Source organism: Rattus norvegicus, chromosome 11 (genome assembly GCF_021556685.1).
Source record: "Rattus norvegicus strain SHRSP/BbbUtx chromosome 11, alternate assembly SHRSP_T2T, whole genome shotgun sequence".
Lineage (NCBI taxonomy): Eukaryota > Metazoa > Chordata > Mammalia > Rodentia > Muridae > Rattus > Rattus norvegicus.
The window spans coordinates 39,284,050-39,309,649 of record NC_141544.1 but is presented as its reverse complement, the minus strand read 5'-3'; the positions used below and the strand labels follow the sequence as shown (position 1 = coordinate 39,309,649).

The 25,600-nt window shown below is 38.6% G+C and overlaps 1 long non-coding RNA gene across 1 annotated transcript; it reads left to right on the top strand.

The window, feature by feature from the left end:
• Window positions 1-38: 38 nt before the first annotated feature.
• LOC102552813 (uncharacterized) lies at window positions 39-24,230 on the top strand. Its single transcript, XR_015633005.1, has 6 exons — window positions 39-245; window positions 20,511-20,605; window positions 20,956-21,112; window positions 21,894-22,035; window positions 22,351-22,522; window positions 24,044-24,230. It is a non-coding gene; the product is annotated as an uncharacterized LOC102552813 (long non-coding RNA).
• Window positions 24,231-25,600: the final 1,370 nt, after the last annotated feature.

Below are 25,600 nucleotides of genomic sequence, written 5' to 3'. Positions count from 1 at the left end.
ACTCAGAACTCAGAAAGATTCCTCTAGAATTCACCTCACCCACACTGGTGCCTCACACTTAAAGCGTTTAGCAGCAGATTTGGAATGAAAGCAGAAGCTGTATTTTCTCCTTTGGATAACTTTTCCGTATTCACTTTATTTTTCTGAATTGGGATCCTTGCAAGGACTAACACCTTAGTGTATGTACAATGGATTTTTCCTATGAGGTAACCGCTGTCCTTTGCTTCACCCACCAAGCAGCTGGGGTAAGTCACTCTGGAGGAAGGCTTCATGCCAAAGACTCAGGCAAAAAGAGCTTTAGTGAAAAAAAATCATTTTATTAAAACAAATCTGGACTTTTTTCATCGTTTATACTTTTAAGAGTCCCTTGGTTAAACACTAAGGTGCTCTTACAACAGAAATAAATAATAATTTTATGTGTTTGGATATATAGTGTAAAAGTAAAAAGATATTATTCTCTCTGAAAAATGGAACTGTTTACAAAGCCGTAGAATGTGTATTTTCAAAAAGCTTAGAAACCAAACACATGAAGCAAAAACTAACAGGGCTTTGACATACGAAAGTATCAGTCTTCAATAGAACAAGTTATTCAGACTATTACATAACTACACAGTACATTTTTTACTTAATGACTAATTTGGCTGATTTGGTTAGGAATCTCTTTAACTCATGGATAGGGACTTATCTATTCCATATGTTCATTTAAAATGAGAGAACTTTAGAGAAGTAAAGATAAATACTCATCAAAGATCAAGCTCTGTTTGCCTCTGGCCTAGAACTTGGCTTGCTTTGCTTCATATGAGATGAGACTCATGTGACTCTCCCCCTGCAATAGAATCTGTCAGCATTCACTGTAGTGGGTTCTGAAAGATCTGTTACTTTCAACTGTCTGTACCCTTTATAGAATCACCCTGAAGTGACAGTGGGGCTTGTATTTCACTTGGAGAAGATAAACATCAACATCTGAATTGAAGAACTAGGTTTGCTTAAATGTTCCCCTGAGGAGGTTTCAATGCAGGGAGAACTGAAACCTTCCAAGGGTAGGGTTATGCTGTTGCTCCGAATGAGAGCTGAGAAATCAACACCAGCCCCTTCCTTTGTCAGAAGCTGGCTGGAGCTTGTAACAATTTCTACAAATACAACATGACTCCAGCACAGGACTGCCTATTAGACTGTATTCTAGAGTTAGCCTTTGGAAAGCTGGGTCAGCATCATGCATTAACCAACTTGCCTAATGTAAAGGCAGACTGTGAGGGGAGACTATAGCTAGTCATTTAGATAACGGTCAGTGCTGTGTGAATTTATGTGTTTAGTTTGTCTTACTTGCCAAATACTTCTTTTAAAAAAATTATGTATTCTTCCCTCATATATTACATTCCAACTGTAGGTTTCTCTCCCTTCTATCCTCCCTGTTCCTCCCCCACCCCCTTTCGCCCCCATCCACTCTTCTTCCATTTCTCTTTAGAAAGAACGAGCCTCTCATAGATATCAACCTAACATGGTACAGGAAGTTACTGGAAAACTAAGCTCCCCTCCCCCATCTCCCAATTATTACAGCTGCCTGAGACAAACAGGAGAAAAAGGGTCCCCAAAACATTTTCTTTTGTATTTATTGGAGATAAATGTGAAAATGAATTGAAGAAACAAGGTTATTTTGTGAGTTTTTAATAGAGAAAAGTTAACAGTGACTTAAAAAAAATAATCTATACCTAAAAGTAGGATTGGAGACACATGCCACCAGGACAAGCAAATCAAAACAGCCTGCTCAATGGGCCAAGCATAAATTTCTATTAAACATGTTACTGGGTGTACAGACTGCTGAATGATTAAAAGCACTTCCTGATCTCCTAGGCTTCCTGAGTTCAGTTCTCTGAATCCATGTCAGTCAACTCACACAATCATAACATTGGACTGAGGGTTTCCAATATCTTTCTTCAGGCCTCTGTAGACATCCATATACACTTGACACACACAGATAGATGATAGATAGATAGATAGATAGATAGATAGATAGATAGATAGATGATAGATCAATTATACATAGATGATTGATAAATCAAAATCATATATACCGAAGCAGGGAATGCTCAGTGGGTAAAGTGCTAGTTGTACAAGAGGACCAGATTTCAGATTCCCACCTATGTAAAAGCTGTATTGCTGTGGTAAGCACAGCTTTCAGTATGCAGGGAGAAGGGAGTACTGGGGAAGCTTGGTAGGTAAGCTAAGGGAATCTAAGTTGCTATGGGTTCAGCAAGAGACCATGCTCAATGAGTAAGATGGAGTAATATAGAAATACATCTAACAGGCTGGAGAGATGGCTGTGCGGTTGAGAGCATTGACTGCTCTTCCAGAGGTTCTGAGTTCAATTCCCAGCAACCACATGGTGGCTCACAACTATTTGTAATGGGATCCGATGCCGTCTTTCGTCTAAGACAGCTACAGCCTTAAGCTTAAACATCCATGTGCATCCACAACTACATAGACATGCATGTGTCCCTCTATATACATGTGTGTCCACACACATTAAAAAATAAAATAATGCAGAAAAAATTTCAGGACACAGAATACTCAGAATTCTCAGTGAATAAATACTTATGTTCTCACAACAAATGTACATTCAGTATCTTGTTTCATATATTATTATTCATTATCATTATAGCAAATCGTATTTTGTTATATAATAATAAAGTATAACATTGTATTAAAATTTAACTCCAATTTCTGTGTCCCTTGAGGTTTCTGAGAGCTCTGACTTGACACTGTCAAAGTCTCTGTAGTTTAAGGGCAACTTTCCCAGTGGATGTCCATCTTTATTTCAGGTATTTATTTAGTCTCTTTTAGGATGTCGTGAGATGGTAGATTTAGAGTGCTGAGGGAAGCAAACGCCAGTCTGAACCACCCCGTTGAGATGACAGACAACATAGGTACAGCCAGTCTCTCATGTCAGGTTTCGTCGAACGCTTTATAGACAGGAACACTAATTCTTCACAGTGATTCTGTTTACAAAACAGAGTCTGGACAGAGAAAAAGTATCTACTTAGCAAAGGGCAGCGTTGCTGTCCATTCCCTGGTAACCCAGATCTAGAAAGTGTGTTCATAGACTATGCATACCGCAGATCTAGCTAAGAAGGCCAGTGGTTCAAACTCATAGTGGAGAACGTTGGTGACATAAAGCTATTACATGTAGGCAGACTCACCTGAACAAGATAGAATGCTGTGTTCTCCCATGCGTAGGGAGCAGCTACAAGGTTCATCATATTAGACACTCTGTTTCTTACCATGGAGGATCACCTTTGGGGTGCTGACCAGATGGCCTACTTTTGCTTGTCTGAGGACTCCTTAAAAAGCTCAAAAGCTCGTGGGAAAGAAAGACCCTTCCTCTCGAAATGCCTGTAACAAAGGCACTATGTGCTCAGGTGTCTCTCAATCTACATTAAATACGAAAATAAATAAATGTTTCCAGTCTCCTTGGAATAAAGGGACAAACGTATTCAAAGGTTTTTTTTTTTAAAGATGATCTAAGAAATATTTCATGATATTTTTGACAAGTCTGCTTTTAAGTTAATATTTAGATTTTCAAGTAAAAAGACTATACATATTTACATTTCTGCATATATATCCATCTAGCTGTTTCCTCAAAGCCCCTTTCTGACCCAGTTTCTACATCCAAAAATGCGGACATGCAGTAAATACAGAGACTTCTGTCTAAAACAGACACACATGTACACACTTATACCCACCCTACATACACCCTACTGATTCACATCCCCCACACACATATGCACGCACACACACAAACACACACACACACACACACCCTCCTATTATACACTCCTATATCCACCCCCACATACTCAAACTGATACACTTGAAATGATTCCCAAGCTGAGAGAAGCATCTATATTTACAGATTTTCAGCATTCAAATTACATCATTCTGTCTAATCTACACTAACAATACAGATTCTAAGTGGTTCAGTGCTTTAAATTATTAAATGACTAAAGACAAAGTCAGTAGCATTTATTGAAATTGAAATGTTAATGTATTTTGAATACTAGTACCCAGGAATATAGACAGATTGAAGTTTTGTGAATTTCTAGTTGTTTCTGCTCCAGAGTTCGTCTAGGATAGAGGGCTTTTTGTCTTGCCGCATTCTAGTGGCAGTAGGCTATAGTTAGGGATTCAGATTGTGTTCCCTCCCAATTCTGCTTTCCTCTAATGATTGTTGTAACAGTCTGAAGGAACACGATGAACTTTGTCTCAAGCCTGGGTAAGTTAATATGAAAAGATATTCATAGCATTTGGTCATGTTCATCCTGCTGAACCTATACGAAGGATTCACCAGTACCAGGTCAACTGAATCATTGTAATTTGTGATTATTTTTAGACTTTGTTTTATACAGTACTCTCCCTTCCTTCTTCCTGCCCTCCCTTCCTTGCTTTTTTCTGGGCGTGAGAGCATGTGTGCATGCATGCCTATGTGTGCGTGTGCGTGTATCCCTCACGGTTCATCATTTTGTTTGTTGTTTTTGAGGCAAGGTTCTCATGAACTCAAGATTCACCTGATTAATCTAAACTGGCTGGCCAGTGAGGCAAAGGCATCTATTATGCCTCAGCCTTTCCAGCGCTGGAGTTTTAGACATGGCTCACCAGGATCAGAGTTCTTACAAGTATTCAGGTGATGGGACTCAGTTCCTCAGGTTAGTTATAAGCACTCCGCTTAAAGGAACTCTTTCCCCAATCCTGCCTTTGCCAGTTTAATTGAACATTTGCTTCCTGAATGAAAATATTTCTAATGCTCTTCAAGAGTACATTATCATATTTTTGAGATAACTGTTGTCTCTGAAAGAATTTGAAAACAAGCCCCTCGAATGAAGAAACATATCAAGATTCTTTTTTAAGTCTTATTCAATGTTGAGGAACTATTCACCCTAGAAAAGTAAGGAAAAATCTGTGATTCATTTTTTTTTAAATCTGTTTTCTCAACTGAAACGAGCATGTGGTAAAGTGCTTGTGGCACAGACACAGGCCTTTTCTTTCTGTGGAAAAAGGCGCTGCTGTTTTACCACAGCCTGGAGGCCACTGGGCGCTGGCTGCCAGGGACAGCTGCTGTGATGACGTCAGTGGGCAGGAGGAGCCTGCAAGAAAGGGGCGGATCTTTCTCCTACACTGTGTTCTAGGTGGAGCTAAGGTTGCAGGCTCCCCTCTTAGTGTCTTCAACTGTCATCCCTCTGATATCCTGCAACTGCCCTTCAGTCGGAATTGGTCCAAATTGATGGTGATTTTCCCATTGTAGATTTCTTGTGCTTTCAGAAGAGTTAGAATAAGTGGGAGAGATGCATAGATGGCTCATTATTGGGTTTCAAAGAGCAGGTTCTTAAGCTGTGTACAGAACCCTTACTACCTGCATAATTTAGTATCAAATATCAGTGATATGAGATAGTGACAAAACTGTTTACAGTAGCCTTGGTCTTGAAACTAATGACTCTCTTACAAAAAGGCTCTGTATCACGGTTTCTACACCTGAAATATTCAGGACTTTAGTACACAGAAAATACAAAGTCATAAAGGAGACAGTTTATATGGGGGCACACAAATATTTCTGTCATTTTTCGATTAGGAGAACAACTGAAAAATATGCAAGTTAAATAACTTCATGTAGCATGGTAAAGTACTAAGAACTTTTCTAATGTTTGGAGGGACACAGGATATTTTAGGTCTGCTTGAATTTAGTGGTAAAATATCAAAGATTTTATTTCCTAACATTTAGTACGAAATCAGATCCTTAAATGTCCAAAATATTTTTATCTGTAACTTTTCATACAATTTCAACTCTGGTTGTTGACTTTTAAATCTCAGAAATTAGAATCTATTGCTGATTACCACATTTACTTGGGATTCAAACTATGTTTCCAGGACAATATTTTGGATATTATTGTGTGGGCATTGGCTAGTATCTGATGTCAAAATATCAATGGAGTTATCAAAATGTGCAGTTCAGGTAGTTCCTTTAGAGCTTTCACACATGCTTTAGCCAAATGCACAGGGCTACATCTGTAGATGGGCAGTTTGTCAACTATACTTGAACATACCAAGTATGGAGCAAGCGTTTCTTTGCATATTCAGGCACTTGAACCACTATTGGATGAGTTAGCTGTCAGTAAATCATTCACGAGTGTCAGGAAATATTTCTCTTCTTAAAAGGATGAAAGTGTGCAGACTTTGATACTGTTTTCTGATTCAGTTATGGCATCTTTTGATTTCTACGTGCAAGAGTCATGATGATTTACCAAAAGGCACCAGCAAAACATTTTAAAAGAAAAAGCAAAAAAAAAAAGAGTTTATCTCTAATAAATCTTTGATTTAAGTTTACAATAAGAATGGTGTCCTAATTTAGGTAAAGTCATCAACTGCTTATTTTTACAAATGAAGCATTATGCAAACACTACCATGATCTTGTGTTTACATTCTCCCTGGTCAATTTCCTATGATATGGAAAGGCTGAGTAATTGCAACACAGACAGCATGGCACAACAATGTAAAGTTTTCCTCTATATATCTTCAAACAAATGAGGGGCACTGCTGAGTCCCAGCCTCAAAGAAACATTGACTTTTACACCACAACAAATATTTATGACTCTCATATGCTCTTAGGAGTTGAACCGGAAGTTAGGAATTGTTTGTCTATTAAGTGAGGCAGGCAGTTTTAAGGAACACTCTCCTATAGTAATGAACATTCAAATAGTTTTCTTTTTATTTTGTGCTAAATTATCTATTGCAAAGTGGTCATTCCAACATTTATAGTATCAACAAACTTTATATCAAACCATATATCCTGCACCCAGTTTCTTAGAGTCAGGCCTATAGAAGACACAAGTTTGATACCTGGGTAGCTTTCTTCTTTGGCTCTGCTTTTGTCAATGAAAAATTTAAACAAGGCTTGATTGGTGTACATTCTTTTTAAACCATGTTGATTTACTGATTTTTTCTCCTTAGATATTTTCCCATTTGGTCTCAAAACATAATGCTCCCACACTGCCACTCCTACAAACCCCCACTCCTCCCCACAAATCTCTTTCAAGATAAATGAAATCAGGGAATATACCACATGACAGGGTGTGTTATTGAGGACCAAAGGTAGGCTATGTCTAAGCATGAGCTATCAGAGAATGGTTTCCCAGACCTGAAAGTAATGTTTTATATGTGATTGATCATTCAGGGTAATTGCCTTGATCACTACTGCATTCTGAGTAACTTGGGTCTAGAAACCTGACTGGAGCAGTAAGGGAATGCAGAAAAGATAAATAAACACACAGACAGACATACAGAAAAGCTGGGTGTTAGGAGGGTGTGCACTTTGATGGAATGGTACCAACCACACAAAAACCAAGAACCCAGCATGTTTACCATATTCAGTACAGGAAAGGGTTAGCTAGTCTTGCTAGGAGGTATATGTAGGTGAGCAATCTCAGTTGTCAACATCCTGGAGGAGGAAGCTACAGTGGCCAGCTATTGCACACACTGTTCAGTCCTGTGTAAACGTATGTATGCTTTGCCGTCCAGATCACAGTCCTTACAGAAAAGGTTTTCCCAGTCTCTCATGGACCTGAGGCTTTGGAGTCTTGACATAGCTCTTCTCATGTCAATGATAGATATTGATTCAGGATTTCTTATGTTATTTACACATTCATTCAATTATTCCTCTACTCCCCTCAGATAACCACATATAATACTATATGAGTGGCTTATATTTTTGTTACGGACTAAAGTCAGGAATTTGAAAAAAAATCCATCTTATTTATAATGGTTGAATATTAATCGCAATACAGGTGCCAATACTCGCGGGGAGTTATTGAGCCTAGCTCATTTGCTCCCTTCAGTCCTCCTGGTTCAGGGACACTAGAGACGTGTCCAGAATCGTAGGTACTACAAAAGGAGACCAACTGCTCTGAACTCATTAACATATCTTGCAGCTTGAAAATCAGAAACCCAATTCCCGTGGGGCAAAAAAGGAAGGAATCGAGGAAGGGGAAACCATATTCTGGTTATATGTCACGTGAGTTGTAAGGTTCATATTACATATGTGCCGAGGCCCTAGAGTAACAGCCTACCTGGTTGATATCAGGCATCTTTCTCCACTCATCCACCTCTGCTGTACAGAGGGAAGAATTTTAGCTGGAGCTGTCAGAATTCCCTGTCTTTTCCAATCAGCTGATTCTGGAAAACCATCTCTCCCTCTGTGTGTTTCATGCTGAGACTAGGTGGAGCGCTGCACTAACATGGCTTTGACTGGCTCGACGGTACTTGAACTCTCGCCTAATAGTTCCATAGAATGCACTTCACTGGGTGCGTCATCTCAAGAACCCAAGGCTCATCAAGGACTCAAAACTGCAACAGACACATTTTGCAGTTGCCAGTTCCCATGCTCTCAAAATCATGTGGACCATACCTTAACATTGTTTTTTTTCTTTTTTGGAAAGCAGCTGAAATTAGAAGGCAGTGAGAGTGCTAGACTGTGGAACCCAGGTTTGATAATGACTTTCCTGCTCTACTGAATGAAAGTTAAAGGTACCCTGATGAGGAATTGTGTCTCCATCCTGCGGTTGGTTACCTCAGTTATTCAATATCTTGGCCTTAAAAATGTCTATTCTACCTCGACAAACAGATGTGAAAATAAGAACTATCAATAGCTACTTTTTTTTTCTTTTTTTTTTTTTTTTTCGGAGCTGGGGACCGAACCCAGGGCCCTGTGCTTGCTAGGCAAGCGCTCTACCACTGAGCTAAATCCCCAACCCCCAATAGCTACTTTTATTGACCACCATTCTTTTTATCTCCTTCCTTTTGTACTCTGTACTTTGACTGAACATATATATATATATATATATTCCCTTCCTTCTTTACTATGTAAGATTTATCTTTACATATCTTCTTCCCTATGTTCTGCTTCAGGATACTGAGACTGGGCAACTGTGATGCCCTTACAGTTTTGGCGTGCTCACTGTTCCAGTTTGACAGTAGTGGGTCACAAGGAAGAAACTAGAGAGCAAAGGTCTGAGAAGAACCATAGTTTCCTCCCTATTTGTTTTCTTGTTCTGTTTTTGCTTCCTCTTTCTATTAGAATAAGTTGTGCTTCCCCAGTGCTCAAAGACACCAACGTTTTTCTTGAGGGAAACATGCAAATGCCAATTGTAGTCCTTTCTTCAGAGATCTGAGTTCCAACTCTGAAGCTGCCACCTAAGCCCTAATAGTCAATTTTCTTCTCCAACTGCTGTCTATTCAATGTATTTAAGCTCCCTGTTGCCTGAGTTATTTAATATCTATTGAGCAATCACTATACATTGATTTACTTATGGAATAGAGAACTTAGCTTAGCAAATGATTTAAGAAGAATTAGATCATTTTATAACAGTATGGTAACTAGATAAATCACGTTGTATCTGTAGGCAGGAAGACAAAAGTCATAGATGGTTAAATTTCTTCTCATTGTGTTTATTTAATGTGGGAAAGATGATTTATAGACATGCATATGGACATTTTGAAGATTATTATAGTCAATGAAACCAATATAATCATTACTTTCTTTTTTTTTTTTTTTTTTTTTTTTTTTTTTTTTTTTTTTTTTTTGAGGACGCCAGAAGTCTTTCCTTTATTTTTTTTTTTTTGTTTTTTTTTCTTTTTTTTTTTTTTTATTAACTTGAGTATTTCTTATATACATTTCGAGTGTTATTCCCTTTCCCGGTTTCCGGGCAAACATCCCCCTCCCCCCTCCCCTTCCTTATGGGTGTTCCCCTCCCAACCCTCCCCCCATTGCCGCCCTCCCCCCATAGACTAGTTCACTGTGGGTTCAGTCTTAGCAGGACCCAGGGCTTCCCCTTCCACTGGTGCTCTTACTAGGATATTCATTGCTACCTATGGGGTCAGAGTCCAGGGTCAGTCCATGTATAGTCTTTAGGTAGTGGCTTAGTCCCTGGAAGCTCTGGTTGCTTGGCATTGTTGTACTTTTGGGGTCTCGAGCCCCTTCAAGCTCTTCCAGTTCTTTCTCTGATTCCTTCAATAGGGGACCTATTCTCAGTTCAGTGGTTTGCTGCTGGCATTCGCCTCTATATTTGCTGTATTCTGGCTGTGTCTCTCAGGAGCGATCTACATCCGGCTCCTGTCGGTCTGCACTTCTTTGCTTCATCCATCTTGTCTAATTGGGTGGCTGTATATGTATGGGCCACATGTGGGGCAGGCTCTGAATGGGTGTTCCTTCAGTCTCTGTTTTAATCTTTGCCTCTCCCTTCCCTGCCAAGGGTATTCTTTTTCCTCATTTAAAGAAGGAGTGAAGCATTCACATTTTGATCATCCGTCTTGAGTTTCGTTTGTTCTAGGGATCTAGGGTAATTCAAGCATTTGGGCTAATAGCCACTTATCAATGAGTGCATACCATGTATGTCTTTCTGTGATTGGGTTAGCTCACTCAGGATGATATTTTCCAGTTCCAACCATTTGCCTACGAATTTCATAAACTCGTTGTTTTTGATAGCTGAGTAATATTCCATTGTGTAGATGTACCACATTTTCTGTATCCATTCCTCTGTTGAAGGGCATCTGGGTTAATCATTACTTTCTAATATTCTCCCACATGTGTATATGTAGTAAGGGCAAGCCACATTACACTCTTAGGTCTTTAGGGTAACACTGCTGTGTTGAAATAACTAATTGAAGGATGCACGGTCTCTCCAAGAGTACAAATTTACTCTTTTTCTCGGCTATCATTATGCTTCACTCTTGCTTAAGATTTCATACTTCGATTGCTCACTATTTTGTGAGGTTTCCTCAGCATCCCGGTTGGGTTTATTTTCAACTTGACCCACTTGGGAAGAGGAAACTCAGTTGAGGAATTGTCTAGATCATATTGAACTTTTGAACATATCTCTAAGGATTCTCTTGATTGCTAATTGATGTAGGAGAGCTGGCCCACTATGTGCTACACTACCTCTATGCAATTGGCCCTTAGATGTATAAGAATACTACCTCAGCATGAGTCCAGAGAGAGAATAAGCAATCAGGATAGCAAGCATCTTTCCTTTATGACTTTTGCTTCAAGTCTCCACCTTGAGCTACTCTCCTGGTTCCATGGATATTAGGAAATAACCAAAAGTTATTTATAACCCCTTCCTTTCCTAAGTTTCTTTTGGTCACAGTGTTATAACCATAAGAGAAGGCAAACCAGATCATTCACAAAGGATGTATGCTGTCACTCCTGTGGGAACTCAGAAATTGGTGGACACTGAGAAATATCAGATTACAGTGAACATTAAGTGCAACAGAGTAAAAATCATTATGTTAATTTCTCAGAATTATCTTATTCTAAGTTTCAGTGGGATATAAATAAGGAAACACTATATTTTGAGACAATACATCTCCTTGTATTGTTTCAGAAAAAATATGCACTGAATAAGGAAAGCAAACTCATTGTCAGTTTGCACACAAAGACAGGTTCCATTATGGAATATGGACATTTCTGAATGGTTTTCAATTTTAATCGTTCATCTGGGTGACATATTTTATATAACACACGGCCACATAGCTTTACTAATCCCCTGTCTGGAACTCCTGCCTGATCCTTAAATTGCACGTCCATCTTATGATGAATTGCTGCTTAGGCATATACAGTCTTCTGAGGTATTTGCATTGATAAGAAGCATATCTTAAAGGAAAATCTGGTTATATAGTCCCTTTTTATCCATAGCCACTTGATCTATGTTGATCTCAGTATTGCAGCAAAAAATACTTTTCACATAGTGCATATATTTCTACTACACAGGAACTTCTTGGAGAGCGGGTTAGCCTATGAGTTTATTAAATGCTTAAAAGGGATCATAATTCCATGACATGTCTTTCTTAAATACACTCTGGAATGATACACACAGCCAGGTCATACGGCATATGACAGATCATCAGAGATGCTTTTCCAACGCTCAAATTTCTGCATTTTCTATTTTGATCCTTTCATAGTTACTGATCTGGCATTACTGTCTATAAAAATCTTTAATTGATTTTAATTAATTTTCTCAGGTGCATCGACTGCGCTGTACCTCTATAACTTAATGGTACAAATTCTAGGATTTCATTTTTTTACAGTTGAATAGAAATCCATTGAACACATGATTTTCACTCTGCATTAGTTCGTTGGTATCTATCTCAGTTGATTTCAATCCCAACCATTGTGAGTAAAGCAACCAATGACAAGGAATTTACAAGTATCACTGCAGGAAGAACTTACAGCCTTGGGTTATACATCTAGGAGTGTTACAGCTGAGTGATATGTTTAATTCTGTTTGTTATTCCTTGAGAAACATTCAAACCCATTTACAAAGTGTTTGCATACATATCCATAGTGTATAAGCATTCTTTCACCAATTTCAACCATATTTTTCATGTCTCACACAGACTTACTGAGTGATTATCAGCCTATTATATCCAGTCATGGTTAAAGAAACATTGGTTTCTTTAAAGGCATCTTTAAGATATCCTGATCAGGTAAATAAAGAAAAATGTTTTCCTGTTGGCAAGGATGTGGAGAAAGAGGAACACTCCTCCATTGCTGGTGGGATTGCAAACTGGTACAACCACTGTGGAAATCAATTTGGAGGTTCCTAAGAAAATTGAAAATAGACCTACGTAAAGACCCAGCAATACCACTCTTGGGAATATACCCCCAAATCCCCCACCATGCCAAAGGGTCACATGTTACACTATGTTCATAGCGGCCTTATTGTGATAGCCAGAGGTTGGAAACAACCCAGATGTCCCATGACAGAAGAATGAATAAAGAAAATGTGGTTCATTTACACAATGGAATACTACTCAGCTAATAAGAACAAGGACATCCTGAGTTTTGCAGGCAAGTGGATGGAACTATAAAATATCATCCTGAGTGAGGTAACTCAGACCCAAAATGACATACACAATATGTTCTCACTAATAAGTGGACATTGGCTAAAAAAAGAAAAAAGTACAGAATACCTAAGGTACAGTCCAAAGAACTCAAAAAAGAAGTATGGATGAGTCAGTCCCACTTGGGAGGGAGAAGAAAGCAATCACAAGTGGGGAGAGAGGGAGGGACAAAGAGGAATGGGGAGAGGGGAACATGATATGGTATTGGGTGAGGGAAAAGGACTGAAGCCCTGAGGGCCAGCAGAAAGAATGAAAACAGGTGACCTTGGGAGGAAGGAGTTTGAGAGGACCCTCTAGAATTACCAGAGACCTGGGAAGTGAGAGACTCTCAGGACTCAAAGTGGGGGGGATCTTAGATGAAATGCCCTACAGTGGGGAGAGGAAACTTGTTGAGCCCACCTCCAGCAGAAAGACAGGGCATCAAGTGAGGGATGGGGTTGCTGCCTGAGAGCCAAAACTCTGATCCATAATTCTTCCTGTCTGCAGGAAATGCAGGGATGGAAATCGAGAAGAGCCTGAGGTAAAGAAGGTCCAGAGGCAGGCCCAAAGTGAGATCCAGTTCAAGGGGAGGCCACAAGACCTAACACCATTACTAAGGCTATAGGATGTTCAAAAAAAATGGACCTATCATGACAGCCCTCCAAAAGACCCAACAAACAGCTGAAAGAGTCAGATGCAGATATGTGCACCCAACCAATTAACAGAAGCCGCTGACCCCTCTGTTGAATTAGGGAAAAGCTGGAGGAAGCTGAGGAGGAGGGCAACCCTGTAGGAGGATCAGCAGTCTCAACTAACCTGGACTCCTGACATCTCTCAGATACTGGATCGCCATCCAGGCAACATACACCAGCTGATATAGCCTTCAACACATATACAGCAGAGGACTCCTGGGTCTGGGTTCAGTCAAAGAAGATGCACCTAACCCTCAGGAGATTGGAAGCCCCAGGAAGTTTAGAGGTCTGGTGGGATGGGATGTGGGGACATCCTTGTGGAGACAGGTGGGGGCAGGGAGGAGTTATGGGATGTGGAACAGTTGGAGGGTGGACCTGGAGGAGAATACAATCTAGAGTGTAAAATAAATAAAAATTAAAATAATAATAATAATAATAACTACCACAAAATGAATAATGTATTTTAGAGTATTTGCCACTAATGAGTTACTGAGACATGTTTATGTATGTTTAGGTGTGTATTTTGCATCTATCTATGTGTACTGGTTGCAGATGTATATGTTTAGATTCACAAACATCATTCTGAATGCATAGGTCACAACAGAAGATGGCCAGTGTCCTCTGCCTTCCTCCACATTATCCCCTTGAGTAAAGGTCTGTCAATGAACCTGGATCTAGACTGGCAGCCATCAAGACCCAGCAACTGTGGTCTCTGCCATTTGTACCACCTGGGGATACAGGCATATGAACTATCCTGCCCAGGTATTCGGAGGTTCCAGTATATTTTTATATACATGGTCATCTTCAAATTGCCTTTAATTTGTTATTATTGTCATATGAATCTTAGATTGGATTCAGATATAAAAGCCTCTCACCCAAATATATTTCTCTTGAAAGTGTACAAAAGTAATGGTTAAAACATATGCGTAAATATAGTGGCAATTAAAAATGACTAGCTGACTACAATCAGGTGTCTTGACTGGAGGTTTAATCACAGTGTACATTCCTAGCATGCATGCATGTGTGTGTGTGTGTGTGTGTGTGTGTGTGTGTTTTCCTCTTGTGCTTTATGCTGAATCCTACATGTCTGGTCTGTATAAACTCATACCAATGAACATGAATGGATGACCGAAAGAACAAGGCCAGGGATCAAACATGGACCAATGGGTGAGTGTCACTGACTATTCAGAAAATCACTTCCAGATTCATGGGTAAGGCCCTCAAATGTGGCTTCACATCAGAAACACTCTGGATGCTCAGGCAGGAATACACTCTCTGCTGAATCATTGGTTTATTTTTTACTATTAATAAAATACATGAAGCGAGAGTTTGCCCACAGCTTGTAGCTACATTGCCTAGGAGAGAGGCTCTTGAAAGGAATTCAGTGACTTGACTTTTCTCCTTAACAGAAAAAGGAGGGTAGCACCCGTTGTCTGGGATTCTAATCTGCTGAACTCGTTTTGAACTTTAAATTAAAATAACCACAAAATGAAAACCCTCACCAAGTTTCCCTACCTTAGTGGCCTCCCCATTCTTGGAGCTAAATGATTTTTTCACACATATGACTAAATTCCACAGTAATTGAATTACTAGGGGGGAGTATTAGTCTTATAATGATAATATTTTCAGGCTCACACATGCAATTTTGACAAGAGCTGATAATATAGCTTACGAAGAGGTATTTGTTAAGCAAAAAAAATATATCAAGAGTGGTAATTTGGATAGGATTTGAAACAGAATTAAATCACAGCAGGTTTAGGAAAAGTGAGCCAAATAATATGAGATTTACTGGAATTTGGCTGGGGAGTTGCTTAGAAGCATGTCTGATGTATTTCCAGTTATAAAAAGGATTTTTGCATTGCTCTTTCATGGAGACTTAACTTCAAAGAGATTATTAGCAACTAGCACTGGGAAGGTGCGGGCGAGACCTTTGTTCACACCCTAGGATTCAAGAGCGTGAACCCACTCACCATTTTGTAACAATCAATTAGACCGTTAGAACAGGAACTTGGCCTCTGTTAGAGTATTTTAAATATAAGCGTTCTTCAGCCCTGCAGTTATCCCTCCAAGTTGCACAGTGTAGGAATTTACAGGAATAAAATCAAAGCTGGTGGCCGACTCTTCTTCTCTTTACAGGCTTTATAGTTTTCAAGATAAGGGCCGAGGCAATGGGACTTTAAAGTAATTTTTTAATGTGAAAACTCATGATTGTATTTGTTTACTTTTAAGATTTTTAAGGTCATTGGAGTTTAAAGAGCCTCCAGGGATTAAAAACACTCCCTGTATCGGAGCTGTGATTTCATTCCTGAGTGAAATACTTGAAACACTCTGATTGTTGAAAACCAATTGTGGTTACTGCACCTCGGTGTGAAGGTTGAGCATGGGACAAGAGCCCTGTGACTCTACTCTAAAAACCCCACAACCCCGTGCTTCTAGAACACATGCTAGTTTCATTCTCTAAACACAGACAAATTTTTATTGGCGCCTTTTATGTCATTTCCTCCTTAAATCATTAGAAAACAGTAAGAAGAGAAAAATTAAACAGGTATATACCACGTACCTGCCCACCTGGAATCTGAGAGGTTAAGGTAGGAAGTTACTGTGTTTACAGCCAGCCTGACCTATATAATACCTTGCTTCAGAATATTAGAAGATACAAAGAAAGGGTAAGGGAAGAAAAGGGAGAATAGAAGAGATGGAGGGAAAGGTTGGGGGGTGTGTGGATCAAATGGATGGAGATTGGAAGAGAGGAAGTCAGGAGAAGATGAGCTAAAGTGAGTAGCTTCTCAGAGAGTGTGCAGCACAGTTGTGTGGTTTGTGGCCATTCATATTCACTTCACCCTGGGATCATTCTCTTTACCAGAAGAGCTATGTGAACCTCTTCCTAGAATCTATCACAATCGATCAGGACTAAGGAATAATAAAAACCAAGTTGAGGTCATGGCAAAGAAAAGCAACTCTTCCTGGTTAGCTAGCAAGCTCCTTTTCATCAACCGTGCCAACTGTAACAGAAGACACATGTGAGCAGACACAGGCATTCTTGGTTGGTATCAGTTACATCTACTTGAATACGTAGCTCTTTTGAGTCATTCCTGCTAAAACAACCTTATCCTTCTTATTAAAGTTCACGTCATGAACGCGTTACTCAGGCCAAATTCCCTTTAGTCAGTGGAAAAACTCCTTTGAATAAAAGCGCTTAACACCTTTCCATGACATAAGATGCTATTTTGGAAGCTTCTTAATCATATATATCCACTGAATTTCACAATTCCTGAATGCTAACCCTTAACCATTTGGTTAATGGGGATTCAGCGGGCAATTTACACCTCTACTATTGGCCTATATGTTTATGTTTCGCTTCTCATTTTTTTTATACTTTCGTTTTTTTATTTATTTGAATAACATTGAAAAACACAATGTTTGTGCTAACAGTCTACGGTTTATACAGTTGCCTCATCATTTCACATTTTCAGCTATTTATAGGCAGCCATTGATCCATGCTCATATCTATAGACACATATACATATGCATTCTGGACACAGTGCACATATATAAATTTTAACGTGAACATTATTCTGAAGAATTAAACACGCTTTGTGGTTTACGAATTCTGAAATAATGTTATTTTTTTATTGGCTATATTTCTTTATTTCCATTTCCTGATTTCCTGTCCATAAGTCCTCTATCCCCTCCCCCTCCCCCATAAGGGTGTTCCCCCCATCCACCCTCCCTTAGCCCCCCCCTGCCCGACGTTCCCCTGCACTGGGGGTCCAACCTTGGTAGGACCAAGGGCTTCCCCTTCCACTGGTGCCCCCAACAAGGCTATTCTCTGCTACATATATAGTTGGAACCCTGGATCAGTCCATGTACAGTCTTGGGTAGTGGTTTAGTCCCTGGAAGCTCTGGTTGGTTGGCATTGTTGTTCTTAGGGGGTTGTGAGCCCCTTCAGCTCTTTCATTCCTTCCTATAATTCCCCTAAACAGGGTCCGGTTCTCAGTTCAGTGGTTTGCTGCTAGCATTCATCTCTTTATTTGACATGCTTTGGTTGTGTCTCTCAGGAGAGATCTATATCCGGTCCCTTTCAGCATGCACTTTTTAGCTTCATCAATCTCTCTTTAAAGGCTGCAAACCACTTTCTGGTTCTACTCCCCCCCTTATTCTCTCTCTCCCTCTTTTTCCACATATGTATAAAATTGTTTTCTAAAGATGCATGGGATTTGGTTGAAACCATTATTTTTGTCTTCTGTAAAAGCAGATTTGGTAGTTTCAGCAAAAACCATGATTTGATTGGGAACTTATCCAGCACTCTGGGATTAGTGACCTCTTTGAATGAAGTATCATGGCATTTTTTTCCCTAACCACAAATCATTGGAGGCTGCCTTGCAGAACTACGGAGTACTCTTACAAAGTGATAGAGTAGGAAACTTATAAGATCAAACTTAGAAGGGTGAATCATATTCTTGAGTATCTGGATGTATCCATGTAAACTAAATATTTGTAAGACAGTCCTCCCCAATTGCCTGCACTGGGATTCTAGAAGGACAATAACACGAAGGTGATTTAGCTTATTTTCTTGTTGTTGGTTGTTTGTGAACAGATTAATTTTCACTCCTAGGACTAAAACAATCTGCTTTTTTTCTAAAGTTTTAATCAAATAGATCAAAGCTACCTAAGGAACATTGATGCTTTTAGTAGAATTTGAATAACATCTTTATAACCCCTTAAACATATATACCATCTCTGGGACTTCACAATTTTAACTGCCTAAAAACAAGTAAACACAAGCAAATAAACTAAGCATGATACATTGAGCATAATTTAAAATTTTAAGTTATAACTTATTTAGTCTGCTTCCCATTGTTCTAGTAAACACCATGACCAATATAAGTTTTGAAGGAAAGGACGCATTTGGCTTACACATCCTGCTCACAGTTGCTCACTAATAGAAGCCAAGTCTGAAAATCAAGCAAGTCAGGTACACTTCCTGACAGGGTATGTAGTAGAGACCACAGAGGAACACAGATTATTGATTTGACCTTTGTGGCTCTTTTTTTCCCACCTTGGACTCTTTTGAATATTTTATGTATTTAAATTTCAAATGGTATACTCTATTCCCCCTATCCCGTTCCCCCTCCTCCTCCCCCTGCCTCCACGAGGACACTCCCACCCACACCCACCCACTCCCACCCCAATGCCCTGGCATTTGCCCACATTGGGAAATTGAGCCTTCACAGGACTGAGGGCTTTTCCTCCTATTGATGCTGGACAATACCATCCTCTACTACATATGTGACTGGAGTCATGGGTCCCTCCAAGTACATTCATTGGTTGGTGGTTTTGTCCCCCAGATTACTCTTTTATGCAGCTCAGAACCCCTTGCCCAAGGTTGACACTGCCCCCAATCATGTGTGCCCTTTTTGTCAATCAGTAGTCAAGAAAATTCCTCACAGACAAGTCTACAGACCAATCTTAAGGAGACATTTTTTTAACCAACAGTCCCTCTTCCCAGCTAAGGCTATTAGTGTCAAGTTGACAAGAATCTAACCAGCATAGTGGTGTTTGTCTTGTCCACATTTTGCTTTTTGATGAGCACTTACTTATTAGTTATCAATATCAATGAAGTAACTTTATTAATTTATTGAATAAGGTTCACTGAGCACCCCATATTCTGTGCATTATTAAAGATCCTGAGATTTCTGCTACAGATAACACAGGTAAAACTTTTTGCTCTTGTGATTCATACATCTGTGTGAAAATATCTTGTTTTAAGGGCAATCATGAGCAAGATGAGAGATTATACAAATGCTAGCCCGTAATTCTACTACACACTATTGTAAGATCTTTAAGCATAATTTGTACTTTATTTTTCTTGCAACATAAGTTCTTCGTCAAATACTTAAGACCAGTCCTCATAAGAAAATTTTATTACCTATAGATGAATGTAGATAACATCTTATTTCTAATACAATATGAAAAAAAAACAAATAAAATAGACAAATGTTTTAGAACTTACACTTCTACCAAAAGCCTTTATCATTTAAGAGATATTCTCACTGTGTGCCAGAGATTCTACAATTATTGGCTTAACATGAAAAAACATTCATCTCAAATATCAGCTATTTAATAAACTACCTGCATATAATTGAATTGTATAATGAGATCAATGAAGATCGTAGCCTATTGTGAAAAGTTTAATCACTCATTTCTGTGAGCCACTACTTCTTTTTCTATTACAAAAGAAGATTTTCTAGGTCTTCTTTCTATACATATATTTTAAAATTCAGTCTTATCAATTACTGAGTTACTAAATGTACAGATAATATTCACCCAAATTCAGTAATCTTATTCTCAGTTCAGTATAGTAGGCTGATATTGATGAGATTTGATTAAGCATTTGATGTTTTTCACATGCTCTCTCTCCATTTCTCCTCAGCCTTCACATCCTAAATGGATACCATACATCAATATCCTTACCATTGCCTCTTTCTTAAACTTGCATCTCCCTGAGTCAGTAAATTTAAAAGACTTGTTTTATATTTAAGTTAAAGAATATTACTTACAGTGAACACCAGTGATCTGACTTTTATACCTGCAATTACCTGGTATTAAGCAATAACACACAATAGCACATTATTCCATCTTTATGAAAATGAAAAATAATAATAAAATTCTAAAGAAAGGAAAAAGATTCTTCATTAATTTGACTACCGTACACTCTCCCATTTCATCAAGGAAACTGGTCATATCGTTTTCATCACTTCGACCTCATCGCTCCTCATTTTCTCTTAGTAAACAGAAAGTAACTGCTGTGGTCTGCTATAAACTGTCACACATTGCATTTTTATTAACTGCCAAAGTCATAATCAAAGATGACTAACATATTGTTCAACCTGAAAGGCCAAGACAATTTTTTGAAACAGAAGAGGAAGAAATATGGTGGAAAAACACAGTTGAACCCATTGACAAGATAAGCAGAAAGTGAAGTTGCTAAGGTAAGTTTAAACTGGAGATCTAGTGGGGGTGGGGGAGGGAGAAGCGTAGCATGTGCACAGCATGTGCCCGTGTTAGATTAGAGTGATCAAGTAATTGAGCAATCAGGTGAAAATTGTCTGGCTTTGGAGAGTTGTCCCTAGACCTGTGAGGCAGGAAGGAGTATAGAAAGCTTTTTATGAGAAAAAAAATTCCATCTATCACATGGTCATTTACTCAGTCATTTCCCCTTTGCCCTGTATGCTCCCCTCTCCATGATAGAGGTGGGTTTCTTCTGTCTGTCAAGAAGTTGTGTGCCTCTCTACACCGAGAAGAGTTGTTGAGTGAAAATATTTCCCTTCTTCTTCAAAAGCTATCTGGAAGGAACTGGAACTGAATAGACTGAAAAACGTGTCATAGACTACAACTTCATGAATCTGCAGTGGAAAGCCCACAGGAGAGCACGAAGCAGTACTGCAGTGGTATACAGGGCATTATGCACCCTTCTTCACCCTGGAACGACATGGGAGGTGCAAGCAGCTATTAATGGCTAGTAAATCATTGACTGAGGGATGAATGGACACAGAATCCAGGCAGTAGTTTGTAAATGGTTCTTTTCAGGCACATACATAGGACAGTTAACAAGTCTGTGACAAAATCTGTCTGGGAGTGCTGAACTTCTGCAAGCTTCTGCTCTGACATAATGAAATCTCATGGAGGAGAAGAATGTAGCTGCTTTTGTTCCTGATGGGTCTAGTGTTTAAGCTGATGGAGGACTGGTAGGGTAAGGCATCTTCTAGTATGTATTCGTCCCCAGGACTTCGTTCAGTGATCAGTATGGAACGATACCACACTTTACAAAGACGGTGTAGTGTCCTTCATGCTAAAAAAATATTTTTTGAAACACCCACCCTCCCATAATGGCATTCTACTTCATCAAAGTATCTCATATTACTTATTCACTTCTTTTGAAGTCATTCTGCTAACTACATCCGCCCTTCACCTCTGACTTTGGTTTATATCTATCATATCACAGCACTAAAATTCAGGAGAGATTCCTCCTCAACCTGGTAGCCTTAAATCTGATTCAAGATCAATAGGTGCTCTTGAATGATTCTTGCTTATGGATGTCAGTGGGGTTATTTATTTATTTATTTGTGTGTGTGTGTGTGTGTGTGTGTGTGTGTGTGTGTGTGCTTGTCACTGAGTTCATTTGTCTATTGTACTTCTACAGTATGTCATGGGTTCATTTCTGGTCTGTCATTTAAACTTTTGACTAGGCCTGCATCCATCTATTCTCTCTCCCCTCAGGCACAGAGAGATGCACCTCATCTATTTTCAAGACTTTACAGATGTTCCTTGGCCTCCGTTCTCAAAGAATTCTAGATTTGTGTTTCCAACAACCTGTGTGATATTTCTGTAAAATTCTCTCTATTATCTTGAGCTTAATAAAGTAAGTTTTATTTTAGCTTCAAATAACTCACTTTTTCAAAACTTACCATTTCTGATGATTACCACCATTCTTACTCTAATACTGTGTCGGCTTCATCTCCACTGGTTGCGTGCCCATAGTCCATATTTCAGAGTTATGTCTTTTCCCAATGTTCCCTGGAAATGTAGTTAAACTTTGAGTCACAAATTACAATTAATATGCTATTTGTTTTACTGTTGTTTCCTTGACATTTTTTTGCTACCTAAAAGGAAGACAAGACGAGCTTTTCCCGGAAATGCTTATGTTCTTTCACATTTAATGCTCTCTCAATTTCAGGCGAGGCTGACTCGGTATTAAAATCCATTTAAAGTATCCCAACATGTCCTTTCTTACACACCTACTAAGCTTCTCTTTAGAGAGAAAGCCGATATTGAATAAACTTCAATCCCCTTTATGAGAAAGGTCACGACTAAAACTCCAAGCCAGAAGGACTCGTGAGGCATCACAGGTAACCTGATCTTTCTTTTGATTTAATTTTAGCTGAATAAATCTATAAATAGTTTTTGGATTTTGTTCTAATTTGGGAAAGGAAATGAGCTAGACTACAAAGATAAAGATGAATTCACGAAAGTTCAGGAAATGACACAGAGCCTAACTTCCATTCTTATTGTTGTTTGGAACAGTGTGTTCTTTCCTACTCTGGGCCTGTGTCATTTTCCAAGGAGTACAAGGAGCTGACAACAGAGCATAGTCTATGCAAATAATTTCATGGACACTTGTCCACTCTCAGTCTTACATTGGTTTTAAATGTGAGTTATTATTGTCAGATTATCTCATTAGAAATTTAGAAGCCTTGTCTGCTCATTTTAGCTGTGCCCAGTACCTTTGGTGAGGTCTCACTTGCAGACCATTTTCAAAACTACTTACCCACCTGAACCTTGATTGCCTTGTGCTTAGAAAGTCCTTAAGGATGCAAAGCTTTAATTACTTATAATTAACAAGGGTATGCATTCCTTTCTAATTTCTTCTCTCCATAGAACAGTTACACTTTAAATGAGGACGCTTAATTTTTAATGTTTATTTTATTAACAGTACAGCTGAAACTATTTCTATGAAATAACTTTACCATATGGCAAAATCTTTTCTGTATCATATTCTTTAATTTAATATGATCTAATTTTCAAGAATAACCATCTGGTCCTTAAAATAGCACAGTGCCCAAGAGACAATTTTGCAGGAATTAACTCAAAAAAAAAAAAAAAAAAAAAAAACCTCTGTTTCTTTTCTTCCTGGCCTTCCTTTTGAACCTTGTCCTGTCCTGAATTTTTCCTGTAGGAAATTATAAAAATAACTCTGATCCTAATGAGAGCACAAGTGTCCCAAGCGGTTTTCGGAGATTATCAGCCCCTGAGTCATACTTATGTGACAGAGAGCCATTGTATGTGCCATCTCACATTCTGCAAGTGTTTGACCAGTTTCCAAGAAAGGCTCAGTCAAAGAAGGACTTTAAACTAGAGGCAGTCTTTGCTTTCTCAAAGAAGATGGCATTACATCTGGGAGCATGAGCATCCTATACTAGACAGTTGCTTTTTAATAACTGTCTGTCAATGATGCTAAACACTCACAATAATTAATGAAGAAAGGTGAGATTATGATAAAGTGTAGTCGTGAGACCATTTAACACTGGAAAATAAACAAGAAAAGTTACGTTTTCCGTTGATGCCATGCTATATTGAAAGTCTTCAATGTTGTGCTTTCACTTAAAAGGAAATGAATAATTCTTGGAAAGTATCTTCAGTTACTATGTTTTGCATGCATGCTTTAGTAAATGTGATAGGGAAATAAATCCACAATAATACAGAAAATAAGAATTCTATTTTACATTTGTGATTGGAGAACTGAAGGAGCCCTCTAAAGTGTTTATAAGGATGTAATTATAGTTATTATATTATATCATATTATATTATATTAAATTATAGGATTTAATTATAGATTGGATTGGTGACACGTTCTTTAATCTCTCAAATAGGAAGATGGACGAGAATCTGTCGAGGCAGTCTCCACAGAAGTAGCATGTTCCCGGACAAACAATGCTACAAAAAGAAACACTGTCTGAAAAAAATTAAAAGGAGGAGAAGGAATGAAAGGAGAAAAAGTAAAGAAGAAAGGAACAGTAAAATAAAAAGAAAAGAAAGAAAAAAATAAAAATAGAAAAAATTATGTACAAGGCCAATTGATATAACAATAGTCTAGATTACTAGTCCAGCGTCAGAACATATAAATTCCAGAATGTTAAAGTCATTGCAATGGGGCTGGTAGTCATCTGTCATTTTAAATTTACTTTAATGCTGAAATTTTAATAGGTGAATTTAAATGGTGCTTTGCCCTTCAATTTTTGCAATTTTTATACATGTTTTGATATTTTTTCAAGATTTATTTTTATTGCTCTTTATTATGTGTATGCATCTATGAGTGAGCATGAGTTCTTGTGCTCACAGAGGCCAGATGACCTGGTCCTTCCTGGTGTTGGAATCACAGCAGTTGTGAGCTGTCTGATGTGGTACTGGGATTTGAACTCATGTCTTCTTCAGAAACAAGAGCTCATGAGCTTTCTCTACACTTCTCTCCTGCAAGGAGAGGAGTGCAGTGCCGGTTTGGGATGAGGGAGAGCAAGGAGGCAGCTAGAATGAAGGAAGACAGAGGCTGTTTCTAACATAGCATAATTTGTAAAATTAGATGCTAGAACCTGGCCCAGCGATTGTGGTACCTGCTGATTCTAAACTAAGATTGTGTGGTATTTTCCTTCATACAGCAACTCAGCTGAGTTTCAGTAAAAGGTACAGCAAAGCGTGGAGTCCAGACACTGGAATTTGGAAGCATGGGGCATGTGTGGGGACAGCCAGCAATGGGAATTTCTTGAGACAGGAGGAAAGAGCCCTGGTTAAAAGCAAAGGATGCTGGAGACAGGCTGAGGTTGTCTTCTGGTTTCACACACTTCTTTTATTAGTATTTCTTACAGTGGGCTGGCTTTTATTGTAAAAAACAATTTTAATTATATAAATAGATTTGGGATAAAGGATACAGAAGGTATATTGCTTATTCCTTTACGTAAAAGTAACCACATACTATCTTCATGCCTGTCTTCAATGCTGCTTTGATAAACTCTTCAATGACTTCTGATGTTCAATATTCTTTTAAAGCACTGCATTGGAGCCTATGCCTAAATAGATGTGGTCTACTTGGTTTGCTACTCAGTACACTACTCATTTAACACCTATTTAAAATGTGACACTTTCTTAAGATTTCTATTTCTACCACTGACGGACTAGCATGTTAAGTCAAAGGGTATTGTTGAGATTCATTTTGATGGGATCTCAACAATGAAATTCAGATCACTAATATTAGACTCTCAATAAAACACAATAGGGGTTCTATAACCTGCTCATCGACTTGGTTTGTTAAGGGACATGTGCTGACCAATGCTTGTGATGATTCAACTTTTTGTTATATTAGTGTGGAACTGTTTTCCTTTAATCCCATGATTTTTGTTGAAGTTGAATTACCTACCTTTCTGTTGGCACATTAT